This window comes from Panthera uncia (assembly GCF_023721935.1).
Source record: "Panthera uncia isolate 11264 chromosome D3 unlocalized genomic scaffold, Puncia_PCG_1.0 HiC_scaffold_8, whole genome shotgun sequence".
NCBI classification, from domain to species: Eukaryota; Metazoa; Chordata; class Mammalia; order Carnivora; family Felidae; genus Panthera; species Panthera uncia.
Genome location: NW_026057586.1, coordinates 25,669,294 through 25,675,971, shown reverse-complemented (window position 1 = coordinate 25,675,971; position 6,678 = coordinate 25,669,294). Strand labels below are relative to the sequence as shown.

Below are 6,678 nucleotides of genomic sequence, written 5' to 3'. Positions count from 1 at the left end.
CCCTAGGCCTCCCATTCTGGGAAACGTGGGCCTGAGGGTCCCACAGTATCTTCCTCGCAGAGACCCCCATTCGGGCCCGGAATCTCCATCATCAGAGGCCCTTTCAGAGAGCTCTCCATAAGAAGACAAACCCGTAGGTGCTACAGGAGCAAATAAAAGGCTATCTTATCCTACATGAAGGAATGTTAATCAGACTGGAGGTAAAGAGAGACCCAGGCTCGGGTGACCCGGGGAACAGGGGGCAAGCGTGGATACGCAGGGGAGAAGCGGTGCGGGAGCCCAGCACACTGCCCACAGAAGGCACCTTGGGTGGGGTGACACATTACGGGGGTCCTTGGGCAGCAGGGTGCGGGGGGGGGGTGAGGGTTAAGAGAGCTGGGCCAGTGGGGGGTGAGGACTAGAACTCAGGGGGTAAGGTTCCTTGAAGACAAACCTAACTTATTCACACATGAAGATGAGTCACCCCCCCCCCCCCCCCCCCCCAGGAATCTTTCCTGCAGCACCAGGTCTGCTGGCCTCACTCCACAGAAAGAAAAATTCAGGGATCCTTCTCCCGGTGCAGAAAGCACCTGGGATGAGGAAAGGAATCAGCTGTCACAGAGCACTCGCTAACTGGCAACCTCAGCTTAAACACATGATCACCATTGGTTCTCAGAAGGCCAAGAATGGTTGCTGAATCAACTGTCCAAGGTCACCATTTGGAGGCTAGGGAGGCTGTCCAAGGTCACAGATCCAGGAAGTGCCATGCCTGCAATTCAAACCCAGGGGCCAAGTTGACTCTTGAGTCTGTGTTGTCCTCGACTGGCCCTCTGGGGCCAGGCACACCCAGGCAAACGGAGGTGTGTACTCTCCTCGGATGTTTTGCGTTCTGCACCATTGCTCGGCCTCTCCTCACCTCCGGGGGTTGGATCCTGTTCTCACCTCTGGGGGTGTGATTTAAAGCAAAGGCAAGGCCAAGACCCAGACCATTCCATTCTTGTTTCTTTGCAGGTGGCATGCATATCATGCAAGGAGCAAAGCAGCATTGACAACAAAAGGTAGGCAAATGGGAAAGTGCTGAGTGGGTAGACTCCTGTACTATTTCATGTTTTGTAAACCTAGGAAATCAGTCGGATGCTGAAGCATAAAAATAACACACTGCTTGAACCAATGAGGCGTAGATGCCAAGAGGGACAAACCAGGGGGAAGAGTCAGGTGTGCCTAAACATGTTCCTTTGGTAGGGGGGTACTGGACTGGTGCCCAGATGCTGGCTTCTATACCCCCCTCTGCTTCTAACCAAACTGCGGCTGTGCACCTGCTGTCTTCTCCTAGAAGGGAGAGGAGGACACGCCCCCATACCCTTTGGTACAAGGATCAGATGAGCCGCTCTGCAGGGCATCACTGTGGATGTGCTTTGCTTTCCTTCCATAGCTTGACTCATGCAGAGCCTGAAGCTTGGAAGACATGCTCTCTACTCAAAACAAAATCTCACTCATCCTTTCAAGGCCTGCTTCAAGCCTCACCTCCAGTGAGAAGCCATCCCAGGCTCCTTCTGCCCTCTAGACTTACCTGCCATTCCGGCCCCCACCTCCTCCCATCAATCTGCCCTCTCTGCCTTGCCAAACTGCTGGGACTTTCAGAATTTGCTTTTTTCTCTCTCATCTGGGACCTTTGTACCCTTGTAGCTTTTCTCAGATGCCTACCCCTGCCTCTGCCTTTGTTTAAAACCTCCAGGAAGCCTTCTCCTACCCCCCATCCACCCTTGATCCTGGTTGTGGGCTCCTGCTGAGGGTTCCCTAGCACTTTATGCTTATCCCTATGTTAAGTGTCGTCTTATTCCCTATACTTTCATTGACTGTGGTCCTTACACTAGACTTTGAGCTCCTTGAGGGCAGGGACTAAGGGTCTTACTTGCCTTGGCATTCCCAGACATGTCCCATCTGTGGAAAGTGCTCAGCAAATGTTATATGAATTAATAAATGGATTTCCACTGCATTATACTGTGTCACAGTTCCTCAGATGAGTTTATAAGCTCCTTGCCTGGAGGAGTGTACAGCATCGTGTATTTCTCATGAAGGCCTCTCTGTCCCAATCTCGGTGCCTGGCACATAGTAGGTTCTTAGAAAGCACTGGTGATTTGGTTAAGTGATTACTGAATTACCCACTGCACTGAATTCCCCCAGCCACCAGGTTCCCCATCGCAACCCTTAGCATGGTCAATGGAAAATTAATCGGTTGCAAAGTGCATATCTAATTACAACATCCCGCCCCTGCCACAGAGACGTTCAAATGTTAATTATAACATATGCATCTCAATAACAGACGTTAGCACTGAACGCAGCATTAATAACGCCGCTTGGACCGCCCAGTGTATACACAAAGCTTCCTTTTATCTGCCATTAGGACAGACTTTGCACTTCTAGTGCGGAAGTCCTCTTCTTTAAAGCGTTCCTGCCCCCGAAACCAAACGTCTCCCTGTAAGCTTGGACCGCGCCTAAGCCCCCCGTTCCCCCAACACAGAGGTCCCCACTCAGGGCCGCGCCGCCGTCGCGGGGTGAGAGCGTTGGCCGGCGGGTTTCGGCGAAGCCAGGCTGGACTGTCTCGGCTGTCTCGGCGGCATCCCCGGGGTCCCGGCGGCGCCCCGCTCTCCAGGGCCCGCCATCCCGGGAAAGAAAGGCGAACTACATTACCCAGCAGGCCTCCCGCCGCCCTCTTTCCTTTCAAGTCTTTGCACGTGGCCGGAGGGGAGGGAGGGGCCGGGACGTCACTCTCCTACATTCTCTTTCCCTGTGTCAGAGCAGGGATCGTTTTTTTTTTTTTTTTTTTTCCTTCCTCTACTCCCCCCCCCCACCCGCCCCTCCCTCCCTCTTTCCCTTCCCTCCCTCCCTCCCCTCTCGCTTGGGTTTGTGCGCTGGGGCGCCGGATCCCCTCCGCTGCCGGGACGCGCGGAACTCGCGGCAGGAGTAGGCTCTCTCGAGCCTCCTCCCTCCCTTCCCCTTCCCTGTCCCCTTCCCCCACCCCCGACACGGGCTCGGAGCGGCGGCCGGAGAAACCCCGAGGTGAGCATCCCCCCGCCCGCCCCCCTCTTTTAGTCAGTACAGCCTGCGGATCGATTCGGGGACCCGCCAGGAGGGCTGCGTGACGTGCGCGTGCTGATAGATAAATCCGAGAAAACCGCCCCAAACAATTAACCCCCTTCCCCCTCCCTGCGCCCCCGGCCGCCGGGCGTCTGCGCCCATCCTCAGACCCCTTCTCTGTCGCGGACCGCACTCCACGGTCTCGCCCCCTCCCCAGGTTCGCCCCTTCCCCTCAGGGCTCCCGGCCTGAGTGGGGAGTCGTAGCCCTGGGGCTCCCGGGAGGAGGGGGCTCTCGGGGGCGCATGGCTGGAGCCCGGCTGGCGCTCGAGCCGCGCGGTGTAGCCGCTGTCATGTGCCGGGTTCCGAGCCGGGGGGAGGAAGAAAGCGGGCGTGATTGCTCTCCCTTTTGTTTTGAAGCCCGCATTTGCTGCATCAAGCAGTTGCTTTAGTACCAGCCAAACTTGCAGCTGTTCTGACCGCGCTCCGGCGAGGTAGGGAGCGCGGCCCTGCGTGGCGACTCCCGGCCGGAGGCTGCTGCGCTGGCGGCTGCCGGAGGGACCCCGAGAGAGTGTCTCCACGCAGCCCCTCCCTCCCGCGGTGACTGATTGTGTCTGTGGCAGCGGCCGTGCGAGGGTGTGTGCGCGCCCGTCACCGCGAGCGCGGGGATGTCTGTCGTCTAGACAGGCGGCACCCTCCCTCCGTCCCCGGTGAGCCCGCGGGCCGCGGGGGGCGCGGGGGATGGGAGCAGATGAGGAACCCGAATCGGTGGAGCCATTGCGGTTGCAGCTTTGGACATTCCCTACGGTGGTGATTCTGTTGGCTTTTTGTTATTATTCCTGTCGCCACGGTGTGATTGGGCCTGGGGAATAGATCCTTCAGGCGGAGCGGGGGTTAAGTTGACAGGTCTGAAAAGCCAGCTCGCGGTGGCGAGTGACCCGAACGGCCGCGGCGTGGGCTCCGGCTCGGGCTCTTCAGGACGAGGAGCAGGTGACTGTCCTGGACGCGTCGCGGGTCGTGGGGGCAGGGAGGGCAGGGGGCGGCGGTTCGGTCTGCGGTGACCGAGGTCTGCCCTCCCCCTCACCCCCCCTCCAAGGGCCGCGGGCCCCAGCCTAGGTGCATCTGGAGGAGGCGGCCCGGGGACGGCGGGTGTGACTTGGGTTATGTCTTTCCACTGACGTTAAAAGACAATTGGGGGTCGGCGTTGGCTCTTGGGTTTCGTAGAGTTTTCGGGGTTGAGGCTGGGGGGCAGGTGTGAGCCGGGAGGGGGTGCGGCGTGTAAAGGGGAGGGATGGCTGGCGGCGGCCTGTGTGTCCCTACCGGAGGAGCGAGGCGTCGCCTCCCCCGCCCAGCTGTTTGTGTGTGTACACACCGCTCTGGCACGTATGGGGGGCGGGGCGTGGGGGGGGGGGGACAGACCGCGGTGTAGTGGGGACACGCGTGGGCCCGACTACCCGGTGAATCGTCCCGCCAGCCCCCTCGTGGTCCCAGTTGGGCTCCTGGTCGTGTGTGTCCGCGCACGCGCGCGCCGGGTTACTTGGACAAGGGGTCCTGCGGCTGTACGACCTGGGAGCCCCTGCAGTTGCGTGTGTGCGGGGTTGGCGAGGGAGTTCCGGGCGCGCGGTGGCGCGGGAGACAAGCCTTGCGTCCCTCCGCGTCCCCGACGCCCCCTGACCCGCCGGGCTGGCAGCCTGCTCGGCCGGTGGGGTGCAGGGCTGGGAGGGGCCGCGGGCGCGCGCGTGTCGCCGCCCCCGACCCTCCCAACACGCTCGGGTTGACCCTTGCTCCGGGGCGCTCTGTGGGTGCGCGTGCGCGCGCGCCCGCCTCTGCCTCGCGGGCCCCGGACAGAACGAGCGCGCTCTGCGCACCCCCTTCCAGTTTTTCGTCCTGGAGACCGTGGGGGCCGGAGGCTGCCCTGCCCGCCCGGCCCCGGCCCCGGCCCCGGCCCAGCCGGGCGCTGCTGCCTGCGCTGCTACCCGGCTGCCCTGCTTGCCCGCCCGCCTCCGCCGCTGTCGCTTTCTGGGTCCCTGAGGCCGGGGGGATTATCTCCTGGGCTAGGGGCGGGCGCGCACTGGGAAGAAGCCGGTGGAGCTGCGGGCCCCGCGGCGGCTGGAGTCTCGGGAGGGCGAAAGTGACACAGCACGAGCGCCGCCGCCGAAGCCGGAGGAGAGAGGAAGGAGCCGCCCAGAGCACGGGGAGGGGCCGCGGGCTGTCCGGGCCCGGTTCCTCCTGCCCGGCCCGGGGTCTGAGCCGAAAACCTCAGGAATCCCGGCTTCGAGCATGCTCAGCCAGCGCGAGGAAATTGCCAGGCTTTCAAGAAAACCCAATTGTACAGGAACAGAATGCACCGAACAAACGTTAGCGGTGCAGTCCCCCCACAGGACGCACTCGGGTTGCCTGAGGAAACTCCCTTTGAGTATTTGAAACAGGATTCGATTTACACACAGATCGTCTCCTCTGCTGTGTCAAGTGACTGTCCTAGATAATGTACGCTGGTAGGCAGTAATTTTGTAACGCATTCTGGGGTAAGGTGTCATTGGTGATTAACAGATTGCTGTAAATAGCGTGTTTGTTTGACTTTACAGAGCGTTTCCCCCTACCCTTGAATCATCACAATTTCTTAGCAGGGTCCTGTGATGTAGGCGGGTAGTAACCCCATTTTACAGGTGAGCACACTGAGGCTCAAAAAGTGCCATGAGTCCCCCAGGGCCCCTCACTGGGGAAGGGCTACTTTCCCCCCCCCCTCTGTGATCCTGTAATTTCTCTTCGCAGCCTATGGCTTTTAATTTAAATAATGGTCATTTTTTGGGTATCTGTGTTTGAGGTTTTTTTGAGAGTAGGTCTTGGCTCCCCAGGAAGTCCTGAGCCTCAGAAAGGGGGTAAATTATAGTGGTATTTATTCTTTGTCAAAACACTTTTTATTTGCCACCAGACCTCATGAGAATAGTCATTAAAGACAGAAGTCTACATTCCTGGTTATTACGCATCTGATAATTTGCTAATGGCGAAAGGTTATCAGCTTTGATACATCCATTATACCAGAATCACACCTGCATATAATAAATACATCTGGCATACATGTTTATGCAACGCGTGTCTGTATTCGTATGGGTGTGTTTGGGTGTGTTGTTCATGGATCCAGTGTCCTTATTGAGTCCAACGTTTATTCTTTAGGTACTGATTTCAAAACCATTGGTTTAACGTGTAGATCCCTGAGAAGCCCAGGGTTCATCCCAGGTGATACTATTCCCTGCCCCCTGCATCCCCAGGGATAGGGAAGCCCTGAAAAGAGCAAAAAGCTCCCTCATGCCTGTAGGTACTTTGAAGAGTTCGTGTACAGGAAGGTTCTCAGACCCAGCCTGGAGAGTTACCAGGTTTGGCCAACTAATCAACCATTCATTCACAAATATAGACTGAGCACCTCCATGTTTCTGTATCTTCAAATGCATGCAAAGGAAGTTGAACATACAGTCCCTGCCTGCCAGAAACCTATTCTATCTGTGGAGATAAATGTAGGATTTTAAGTCCAGCATATGTTTATTGAGCACCTACCTTGGGCTAGATACTGTACTCTGTTTGGGGCACACAAAGATAGTATAGTAGAAACAGCTAAGTTGTAATTCA

General features: G+C 57.9%; 1 protein-coding gene across 5 annotated transcripts in view; it reads left to right on the top strand.

Moving 5' to 3' along the window:
* Positions 1-2,862: 2,862 nt before the first annotated feature.
* Positions 2,863-6,678, top strand: part of CTIF (cap binding complex dependent translation initiation factor) — a 291,774-nt gene continuing 287,958 nt past the window's right edge. For 4 of the 5 annotated variants that reach the window (XM_049620101.1, XM_049620100.1, XM_049620099.1 and 1 more), the window contains exon 1: positions 2,864-3,039. The gene's annotated coding sequence lies outside the window, so the exon portion shown is untranslated. Of the gene's footprint in view, positions 3,040-6,678 lie in introns of all 5 variants that reach the window. The other variant, XM_049620102.1, reaches the window with a different exon arrangement.